This window comes from Passer domesticus, chromosome 7, assembly GCF_036417665.1.
Source record: "Passer domesticus isolate bPasDom1 chromosome 7, bPasDom1.hap1, whole genome shotgun sequence".
NCBI lineage: Eukaryota > Metazoa > Chordata > Aves > Passeriformes > Passeridae > Passer > Passer domesticus.
In genome coordinates, this window is record NC_087480.1 from 6,828,385 (window position 1) to 6,838,940 (window position 10,556).

Below are 10,556 nucleotides of genomic sequence, written 5' to 3' on the forward strand. Positions count from 1 at the left end.
TGACAAAGTGGTGCTGGGCCATCGGTTGGACTCGATGATCTTGGAGGTTTTTTTTCCAACCTAATCGATTCTGTGCTTCTGTGACACCTGATGTCCAGGGGGAGCAGGGTGGGTAACTGCTGTCATTCCAGAACCAGGCACAGGGATGCACATCCATCAGGTGTTCACGTCCATGGAGGGGCTCCACAGACAGAGGTAAAATAATAAAAAAGCAAGGATCGTTCCGGTGGTCTCAAATGAGAGAAAGAAAAAAAAGTGTCAACTTTTTCTGTAGGAAAAATTGTCCTTAGTGGACAATAAGGACAATTAAGGACAATACAACAGTGCAAATGAAGGTTCGTGATTTCTTATATTATGTAGCAGCTAAAGACTTTCCCCCTCTTTCTCTAAGGGGTGGAAACCAGGTTTTATTTTATGGTGCATAAAATCTTGGTGTCAAGAAAAGGATAATGATTCTTAAAAATAACTTTACTCATAAAGAACTGTAGCAATTGCCCTCTGATACGCATCTAGCATTATTACTGTTGGCTCAGAAAACACAATAAAATCAAATAAGGTATTCCTTTGTATGAAACAACCAATTTAAACGAATTTTAACTGAGCAAATGGGCACGATCCCTCGTGAGTGCTGTATTGTTACAGTCTGGGCGGGTTAACTGGAGTGGGTGGAAGGAGCCTTTATCGAGTTGCCTGGAGCAGCAGAATGAAACATGCCCTGCAGCTAAGGGATATCAGGAACGTGTCATAGCTGGACTGTTTCCAGAAGGCCAGGAAGAACAGCTGCCCTGTCAACTTCAGGGAGAGCCTGATATTAATGGGCAGAGAACCTCAGAAGAATTGCAGGACCTGACTGTATTTTAGTTACTGAAGATGTTTCTCATTAATGACTAATATCAATGTCTCTCATTAAAGTAGCATCCAACAGCACCTTTCTGATGGCATGCAGGAGTTGCTGGCTTGACTTCCACGTGGTTTCTCCCCAGAAAACAAAACCACTAGTCCTGTTTTGCCCTTCTGGATGAGCAATTTCTTTGTTCCTCCTGCCAAACAGCGCATTCCTGGATCCAAAGAATTTCTGGTCCCGCTGGCACCCCATTATGGAGGGAAAAACAGATTTACAAAAGCAAAAGTATTTGCTGATATTACAGGAAGTTGGTTAGCTCAGATCAGCACCAGATTTAGAAGATGACCAGTTTTGCTCTTGCTGGTTGCGAGGCCACTGAGGCTTGCAGGGCAGGGTGAGGGAGGGGGTTCACAGGTACCTGGGAGCTGCACATTTTCTGTCTAGATGATGCATAAGGTGGGAAAGCCAAAGTTTTGATCTCCTGTATGCATCGCTTTTTACAAGGCAAAATAATGTAATAAATGTGCAAAGTGTTTTGTCTCTGAGTAGACTCTTAATTTCATAATTATTTTGTCCTCTGTTGCCAGCCAGGCATATCTCAGTGCTCAGGCCCAGTGAACCATGGCCTGTGTGAGCACCAGTTGTAAATAATTTTATTAATAGACTTTTGAAAGCCTTTCTTGCTAAGCACATGTCCCCACTGGGGGGGGTACCTGGAGGTAGCAGCTGAGTATTCATCTTTTGGAAGCACCTGAAATGGTGTGCACTGGTCAGATCTTCGGGTCAGTGCCCATTCACCAATCCCCTGCTCTTCTCCCCATTCTTCCCTCCCAGCTTTGACATTGCTGCTGGGTGACTCACAGGGAATCAGCAGAATTTATCTGCTGGTTTTGTTTCACAAAACAAGTCTCCTAAAAAAAGCAAAGAGTACAACCAATTTCCAGCAGATTTACTAGACCAGCAGGACTCCCTTGTGACCAGAAATTTGTCTGTGCAGACAGAATGGGGGAAAATGAAGAATTCCAGGGATATTAACCCAGTCTTGAGAGGAGCACCACCGTTTTTAATCAAAAGAAAAACCAAAAAGAAATATCTGGTTAAATTATATAGAGCTAGAGAGCATTCACTAGAATGTGAATTTAGTGCACAAGCATCCCATCTTCTTCATGGCTGTGAAGAAATCTTTCCACTCTGACTAGCAAATTAAATAGCATATAATTATTTTTCTAGCCAAATGTTTCAAATGGGAGAGGAAGCCAGGTGTACCAAAACATCATTTAAAAAGAGACACACCTTTCCTATGAAATATGGAAGAGATGTTTGTTGCAAAATACCTTTTAAAATCATGTTCTTGTTCTCTGTCTTGTTGATTCCTGCAGAAATTTGTCATCACACTGGTTCTCAGTGGTGATGGTCTCCATGGATTTTGGAAAGTGGTGCCTATCTACTTATTGGTTTCAAGTCTGGTATATCCTGGATGGTGAGAGTTTATCAAATTTTCTCTCCCTGCCCAGATAATAAGTGACAATTTGCTTACCAAAACTAAGATAAGCAAAACATCTGAATTGACGTACTTCCCTGGAACTGTAGATAACTTCCCTTTTTCACTAGAAAGGTTTTCACAGTCCAGGTTGGAGGTTGGGGGAATTACAGACATTTGGTCTTTATTCAGTAGTGCAAGGACTGGTCAGTGGCACAAAAATTGCACAAGTAGTACAAAACCCTCAGCAGCGGCTGCTCGAAAACATGAACCACCCTGAGAAACGCAGCCTGGATCACTCATCGGGCTGGTATTTATGGCATTTATCAGCTTTCATTTGCGAACATCCCTCAAGAGCTGTCCCAGCAGCCGTGGCCCAGCAGGACCAGACAGGCGGCGGCTCTGTCACAGCAGAGCGGAGAGGCCGGCGCTTGGCACCGCGCTTGGCACCGCGCTTGGCACCGCGCTCAGCCGCCGGCGCGGCCCTGCCCGGCGCCAGGGACCCGTGCCAGCCTGCTGCCAGCTTGCTGCCGGGGCACGGCTCGCCCGGGGGCCCACAGAGCCTCAGCAAGGATTACTGGAAATGGCACCAAGGTGGATCTGGTCACTGAAGCGGGGCATGGGCTCGGCGCTGCCAGGCTGGAGCACAGCCCTGTGCTGTGGAGCCTTGTGCCCACAGAGGCACACGAGACTTTGGTAGCCCAAGGCTACGTTTGTGACTGAGCACAGGTGTGGTGAACCTTCCCCCAGCAGCTTTGGGCTCTGGGCTTGCTCCTCTCCCTGCTCCCCAGAGACCTTATTTCTTGGCACAGGAGAGCTGTGAGAAGTGGCTTGGATGGAGAGGAAGGCACACCTGAAATACAGAAACCTGCCCAAAGGACATTGTGTTTGTTTGAACCTGTCCTAACACAAGGGTTGAAGCCTGAGCAATGAAACTACCAAGAAGGTATTTTTCTTTTTTCTTGTTGGAAATGGCTGTTTTCTGAGCTCAGCTTGACTCACTGGATGGCGTGTTCTGATGGAGTTGCTGACTGAGTAAGAAAATAAGAAAGTTCTTAAATACAACCACAGCTCAGCACCAGCTGCAGAGACTCTCTGAGAGCTGCAGCACCAGCCCTTTGCTGTATGAGCACCATCCATCCCTGCTGCCACACGAGGGGGACACCAGTGTTTATCAGCCACTCTCACGTGGTGCTGCAAGCCCGTGGACAGGATAAAGCCCAGGCTGACCTCCTTCCACTCCTGCCACACCTCCATTGACTGCAGCACAGCCCTTCCCACCCTCAAGGAGTCACCTGAGGTCCCCAGCAATTCCTTTCTGCAGCAAAGCAGAACAAAGAGCAGGGCCATGGAAGTTACATCAGATTCCTTTCTTTGCTCTGCAGCAAGGAACAGTGAGAGGTACATTTTCTCCAAAGGAACCTTTTCTGCTCACCTCATTCAACAACAAGATACCTGGGTGACCCAAAAGATTCTGTGTGGGACATATGTGTGTAAACTCTACCAAAATTAATGTGACTGATGGCAGTCATGTTATCCTGCTGGTTTTCTCACAATTAAATGGGAACTGGAGAGGACAGATGTCCACATTGCAACATGCATGTGCAGCAAACTCCCAGGGCTACACAGGAGTAAAAGGACTTCTGGGAGATGGGCTGTGCATGGGAAGTGCTCTTGCTCTTAGTCCAGCAGCTTATTTTAGCCAACAACTTAGTTAACACAGCCTTAGTTTTTGCAGTCACTCCTTAGATAGTGGCATGAAGCAAGAAACCAAGGGAACCCTGCAGCAGGAATTCAGCCTGGGATATCTGCACTGGGAGCTCATTCCACTAAGCCTGAGGGAAGGCTGGGCTCCTCCAAATGCAGGAGGTTGCTGCTGAAAGGTCCTTCCCCTAGGAAAGGAAGAGGAAAAATTGAGGAAGAGCTGTGGGGTTCTCCCCCTTGCTCAGTTGTTTTCAGAGGAGTGAACAGGTTGATCTGCTTCCACCAGACCCCTGAGTGCAGGAGCTGCCTGCAAACTGCAGGAACATTTCTAAAAAGCTGTAAAACACTTGCTGTATCGTGTGTCTGAGAAAAGGTGTCTGTACAGCCACACACAGCTGAGCCAGGTGCAAGGATTGCTGAAAAAACCCCAAACCTGGAGCCTGTTGACACCAGCAGTGACAAAGAGGCCAACAGGGGTGAGGACAGAAACTCTAGAGCAGGCAGGAGGCAGTGGCAAGGCGTTTGAGTACCAGAAGGAAGAGGAAGAGCAGCACAGAGCAGAGGCAGCAGCCTGATCAGGTAACTGCTGAGCAGACACAAGGGCTGCTCACGCCAGGGCTGCCGGCTCCAGCTGGCTCTGCCTCAGTGCTCACTGAGCATCAGGTGTCAGGGCTCACATGCCAAGGCCCTGCCTCCCATGCAGACCCTGGCAGCTGTTCAAGTATCTCAGAAATCTTCTCTGGGCAGATTACAAGGGAAGATGAGACACAAACACCAGGCCAGGAGGGAGCTGCACTTCAGGACTCCCCTCGCCTTTGCAAGCCTTGAGTTGTGTGGTACGAGCTGGCAAGATTGTAATTCAGATCCTCAAATATGAAGTGCTGTTCTAGGAGCAAAAGCTGATCGTGAATCTGGGTTTGTGTTAAGGGTGCAAGACTGGATGAGGTGCCTGGTAAGGACAGGAGTCCAATAGTTCAGTTGAAGAATGCTTTTAGAACTCAGTTTATGTTTAAAAGGGAAAATAAATGAATTTTTAGAGTCCCAAGCTAAACGACCAGGCAGCAGGAGCTAGAATTCTTGCCGTTACCCATCCAGAACCTGCTTGAACCAGTAGAAAACACCGTCAGAAATCTATCCTCAAAAAGTCCCATGGAACAGGGGTGAGAAGGGGGAGAACTGCTCTCAAAGCACTGCCAGACCCCTAGCACTGAGAGGAAACAACCTTTTTTCTGGGACAGAGAAAACAGGACCTCACCTGAACCCTCCCTCCAGACAGCTAGAAAGCTGAAGGTCCCAGAAAAAGAAATAGGCTTGATGCTTTTTAAGCTGTCTGGCTGCAGATGCTGACCTGACTTAGTGAACATGTTTGCAGAACAGAGCACGTGTACCTGTGGCTGCAGAAATGTAAGATATCATAAGGTGCTCAACAGAGATGACAATAGGAGAATTTTGCTCCACATAACACTTTTTTTTGCCTAGCCTCTGTTCTTATCTCTTAACTGAAATCCATTCCTCAAATTGTAAATCTGTGATATCTGATGGGCTAATACAAGTTTTACACAGTGATAGCATCAAGAGTTTTTAAATTTACTAAGGCTTATCAAAGTCTCAGGTTGCTTGGTTTCTTCAGAGCCTGGAAAAGTTTTCCAAAACTCAGTTCCCTGCTGGTGTAAATATTGTTTGGCAGCATCAGAAAGGCTTTCCAAGGGGAAGTGAGACAGACTGGAGCTCCTGTCTCTTTGAACTCCAGCCAAATGCATCTTAAATTACAAACTTGGACTGGTGTGGTCCTGCTCTTGATGAGAGTTTAAAGAGAATGTAAAACACAATGACACTGATCTTCTGTTTAACTGCCACACAAACCAGATAATTGGATACAGAGTATTAAAATAAAAACTGAGTATTTGATAATACAAAGTTGAGAGGGAAGAAACCAGCTATGCAAAATTACTGTGTTATCAGTGATTCTTGATCATTTTCATAGCTGAAAATGACCCAGAGATTTAATTAGTCTTGGAAAATGTTCTTCCTATAAAATCATGATAAAGGAAAATGTGAATCTTGTTATTTCTAAACAATCAGCAACTATTGAAATTAAGGAAGATTGATATTGAAACTGAAACATCAGTCTTCATAGTAAAAATGTACAGAAGAATGTGATGTGATTTATTTTAGGGCAAAATGTTGGCACTAATAAGCAGTAAAAACACTGGAAAATATGGCACACTCAAATAGCTCATAGACTTCAGTGCCTGAATGAATCACTGCTATTATTCAATCCAACTGCCCAGAGTCTTGTGTTTATTCTTTTTTAAGTAGTCTTATTTAAGGAACCAACTTTCCAATTTCATATCACCCAGTGGGATTTAAGGATGTTTTGCTAACAGCAATTTGGAGAATTTTAAAACCTTCTGCAGCCCAGCTACTGCACTTCTCACTCTGCAGGAAAACACTTTTTGGACACATCACCTGAACATTTCGGTTTTAGATCAGAGGCCTCCTTCCTGCTTTGAACTTTGCAGACTCCAGGGATTGACAGCACCAGTCTCAGCCATGGTTCAGGTTAAAAAAACTCCTGACCTTGGATCCTGAATAAGCTACCTGCACAGTGGAAGAAGCTGAAATTGAGACAACACAGAAGGGAATAGTAAGATTAAAAGCAATGCTAACTGTGCTTAACTTCAGTGACTTTCTGTTTTGGAGATGTATTTGGGCTCAAAACTCTCAGGCAGCTGCATGGCTGCCTGCCAGAAGGAAGTTCACAGCAAAGCTGTTTGCACAGCATCAACCTATTTTTAGTGTATGGTTTGGAAGGGAGTTTCTTCCTCCCCCTGTCCCAAGCCTCTGAAATGCTCTTCACTGGCAGGCAGAGCCTGATGGGATTCTTTGCACAGGAATATGGAATTTCTTTTGGCCAGCAGAGTAAAAGTTGGTCTTGTGTGTGTGCCAAGCAACCTGCACGTCTACCCAGGGTATGAAAAGCTGGGCAGCACCAGCCCTGGTTGCTTTCTTCTCAGCTGGAATGTTGTTTTAGGAAAAATAAAAGCAGAGAATCCAGTTTAAACACAGTAAGATACCATCTCTGGCAAAAATACAGATAAGGGTTTAAGATTCCTGCCACAGTAATTGAGTAAGAGAGCAGCCACTCCAAACTCTGTATCATCCCAGTGCACATACACACACAATTAAGGGTTTGTGTGCACTAATCCTACATTCATATGAATACTGCTGTCACATTGCTTATTCTTTGCATAACAAAAATGTACATTTAAGGTATGGGATGCATTCACTATGAAAGCTGAAATACTCCCAAAAATGTGAAATGGAAGCATGGAGAGTGCCTTGCACTGGGCGGTGTTGGGAAGTTTGCACTAACTCTGCAGACCTGGGCCACACTGCCAGTGTGCCCACAGATGTTATTACCACAAGTGCTTTTTTAAAAGAAGGGATGAAAAAGGAAACCCATGGCTGTGAGCCCAGGGCTGTGCTCCAGTTCTGCCAGTGCAGTTTGCTCCAGAGCAGCTCTGACCCCTCACAGGCCTGGGTGTGTCACAGGGCAGTGCATGAAGCGGGAGCTCTGCACTGCCCTTATCCCCTGCACCTCCAACCCTCATCTGTGCCAGCCCTGTACCATGCCTGCAGACCCCTCCTTTAAAATCTAAAATTCCAGAGATTCCACAGCCTACCCAGGAAAGGTATTCCAGAGCTTTGCCCTTCCTGCTGTCAAGGCCAGCCTTCCATTTGGATGTCTCAGCATCTCCTGCTGTAACAGAATCTCTTTTCCTTGTCCTACCCACAGCACTGGGACAAAGCCATTTATTTCCTCTTTGCACCTACCTCTGACTGATTTGAAAACATCTCTCCCATCACTTTGAAACCAGCCCAGTCATCCATCCCGTCACCCCTGTCATTGCTTTTCTCCAGTCATCTCCAGCTGATGCCCATTTTCCAGGAAGCGCAGTGCCCACAGCTTGGTGCCATGTTCTGAGGAAGGCTTTCTGCTGCCACGTGACGAAGAGGGCCCATGCCATGTATCTTACAGATTACACTCCTGTTCATATATTCCATAACAACACTGGGGTTTTTTTTCAGGAACAGGATGCTGTTGAATCATATTCAGCTGGTGACTGGCTGTAACCCCAGGAGAACTCTTCTGCACAACTGCTGCTGTAGCAGCCTGTCCTGTCCCATCCTGTATTTGTTCAGCTGATGGCAGCTTCTGCTGAAGTCTACAAACAAGCATTTGTCAAATCCATTGCTAGACTTACTTCATCACATGCTAACTCTTTTGAATTTGTCAAATTCACTTTCAGTTGTATTTGTCATCTGCTCAGTCAGTAGTTAGCTCAAGTCTGGTGCTTGCTACAATTTAATCAGCATATGCCATCCAAGTTGTAAATGAAAATACCAAGTAATCTCAAATCAGAGAACTGCAGAGAATCCCCCTCAATACATCCCTGCAGTGTGAATTTTTAATAATTACTCTGATAAGGTTTTCCAAACAGTTTTTATCACCTCACTTTTAAATTTGTGTCAGACTACATTTCCCTGCTATCTTACATAAAGTCATTAGAGTCACTTAAAGTAAAGCTGGGCTCACTGCTTCTCCTCTGCTCAACGAGCTTAACTTGGTGCAGATTAACAAAATTTGATCTTTCTTTTAGACACTGATAGTTTCCCTTTTCCATTAATTTTCCAGTTTAAACTATTGACCCTGAGTTCTGAGCAGGCAGAAGGAAGCAGAGACAAGCTGAGCCTTCAGAGTTTACAGCAAGCCCTTTGTCTCCAATGCTGGGGTGTCTGACTTAGGCACAGGGACACTGCGGTTGTTGTGCTTGTGCTGCAGTCCCTTACACAGGGCAGAGTAAGCAGAGCTTGTCTAAGTGAGGACCTGACAGTCCTCAAAGCACTCCCTGCTCTGCTCTAACACAACACAAGGACAATGAGTCTTTTCCTCCTGTGCCTATGGGTCTCCCCTCCACTGCTAGAAGTGTCCAGCTGTACAGTGAGAAATCACATCCATGAAACAGAGATTATTCCACAATATCCTACACTTGCCTCAAAGATCTCAGGTGACTGGAATAAACCACAAAAGAATACAGCAAATAAAAGTAAATATGCACCCAGTAATAATTTCCATGGCACCAGAAACCATGTGATGAAAATACTTCCAACATCAACTTTGGTAATAGAAGTTCTTGAATAGCCTTTTCAAGAAACCTTTGCAAAGATGGCTGTGGATCACAGCATCAATAATTACACTCTGGGGTTGTCCTGTGCAGGGCCAGGAGCTGGACTCAATGATCCTTGTAGGTCCTGTCCAACCCAGGATATTCTATGACTTCATCAACAAGAACTGATCATTTGGCAACTGTTAATTGAACGTGATGCTCAACAATTTTTTCCTGACACCTAAGTCTGTGCAGACAGGATGTGATTGTTCTCAGGTCCCAGTAATTACCTACTATGCTCATTAAATCATCTCCTTGTTTAAGGTGATGACTATTATAATAATAAAGTCTTCATCAATAGGGCAATAGTGCCCTTTCTCCTATGGAGTTTTCCCAGCACATTTCTTTGATACTTTAAAATCACTGACAGGTATCACTGTTTTGCTCTAGGCAGTTGCCTATTTGGACAAATCCAGTGATTTCCAAGCAATCCTTTGCTTTGTTAATCTCTTATGCTACATTTCTATGGTTCCAAAGTGCATTCTGGATGCAGCTTGCATGTATGCAGTGTGCTTAACCTGCACTGTCCTGGAACCCAGCTGGTAACTCACCCCCTGCTCTTCCCAGGGGGATGGCAGAGAGAACTGCAAGAGTTAAAGGGAGAAAACACATGGCTTGAGATAAGGACAGTTTAATGGGGCACAAGAAGATGAAAATAAGAATGGTAATGATGATGATGATAATGATAAAGAATTAGAATATACAAATCAGGTGATGCACAGTCCAACTCTCACCACTTGCTGACAGATGCTTGGCCAGTTTCTGAGCAGCAGCCCCAGCCAGTTTTCCCCCAGTTTATGACACCATATGGTAGGGAATATCCCTCTGGGTCAGCTCTCCTGGCTCTGTGCCTTCCCAACTTGTTGTGTCCTTCAGCCACGAGAGCTGAAAAGTCCTTGACTTGGTATAAACACTACTTAGCAACTACTAAACCATCAGTGTGTTATCAAGTGAATTCTACATCAAATCCAAAACACAGCACTGTGTCAGCTGCTAGGAGAAAATGAACCCTATCCCAGCTGAAACCAAGACATACTCTGCATTCCCTTGGTCTCTTAGTCTAAATTAATTCACTCTTGGGGAAAAAAGAAAATTCTTGAAGGGTGAGAAAGGGAACTTCCAGCAAGTCAGTCACTTTGCTTTAAGCAGTGGTAAATCCAAAGCAGCTTACCCAGTGCAGAGTTAGGAACAGAAACAGGCACAGTTACCCCCAAGTGCCACACTGTAAGCATGGTGCCTTCTCACCTCTGTCCTGGTGATGTCTTCCTGGGCCTGTAACCTCAATAGGAAATACTGC